We start from the raw sequence: 1040 nt of genomic DNA on the forward strand, positions 1-1040 counted from the left end.
GCCCCCTTACTCTGTGATGCGCTTGGCCAGCTCCGTGCAGGCGGCCGTGGAGTTGGCCGAAAAGACTCGGTAGCCGGTGCGAGCGGCGTTCATGGCCGGCGGGGGAGCGGGGCGGGCGCGCGGGACACGGAAAGCCGAGGACGCGGAGAGCGGGGGCAACAACAGCAGCTTCTTGGGCATCGTCCGGCCCGCAGCACGGTTACGGCCGACCCCGCAAGGGGCTGCACCCGGAGCGTTTCCAACCGCGAGACCCCGGTTCGGGTGGGGAAGGCGCTGAGAAACGGGGCAGGCTGGGAGAGCTCCGAGGTCCGCACCCTTGCGTACCCCACACCACGGACTGCAGCAGCCGAGCGTTTGCTGCGCCCCGCGCCGCCGCCTCAGAACCAGAGACAAGGCCACCGCCCCCTCCGGGCATCCGTGGAGCGTCGGCTAGAGCGCCCTCAGGCCGCCATCTCGGATGAGGGCACGGAGCCGGGAGACTCTCTAAAAGCCTGTTCTGCCGATGGGGCGTGTCACAGGTTCGCTCCACCCCTGCTTTGACCGCTTCCACGGGAGCTCTTTCGGTCTCATCTTCTTGGGAGGAGCATTCTACCTCGGTAGTGGCTCCAGCTATTTCCAACTTTTTTGGCCAGGACCCAACATGTCCGCCTCCGAGGAGGTAGACGATCTAGCTCTGCATGTCTATGGTAGCACAGTGCCCGACCCCCGAGGCGCGTGCGCCGGCCTGAGATTAATTTGAAAAGTGGAGGGCGGGGTTCTTTCCAGCTGGTTGACGGCAGTACTGAAGCGTCCAAAAGGTGGTCTTCTGCTGAGCCTGATCTTTCAGGCGTTTCCGAACAGATCCCCAACCCTGTATCTGCGTGTAAGGCAAGGTTCCCTGAAAGTGCCAAAGGCCCTCTTGCCGGTATTCGCTTTCAATCATAAAAGCCCTCCTTCGGGCCCGGCGCGGTGGCTCACGCTTGTAATCCCAGCACTTTGGGAGGCCGAGGCGGGCGGATCACGAGGTCAGGAGATCGAGACCATCCTGGCTAACACCGTGA

This window comes from Colobus angolensis, unplaced genomic scaffold (genome assembly GCF_000951035.1).
Source record: "Colobus angolensis palliatus isolate OR3802 unplaced genomic scaffold, Cang.pa_1.0 Scaffold1, whole genome shotgun sequence".
NCBI lineage: Eukaryota > Metazoa > Chordata > Mammalia > Primates > Cercopithecidae > Colobus > Colobus angolensis.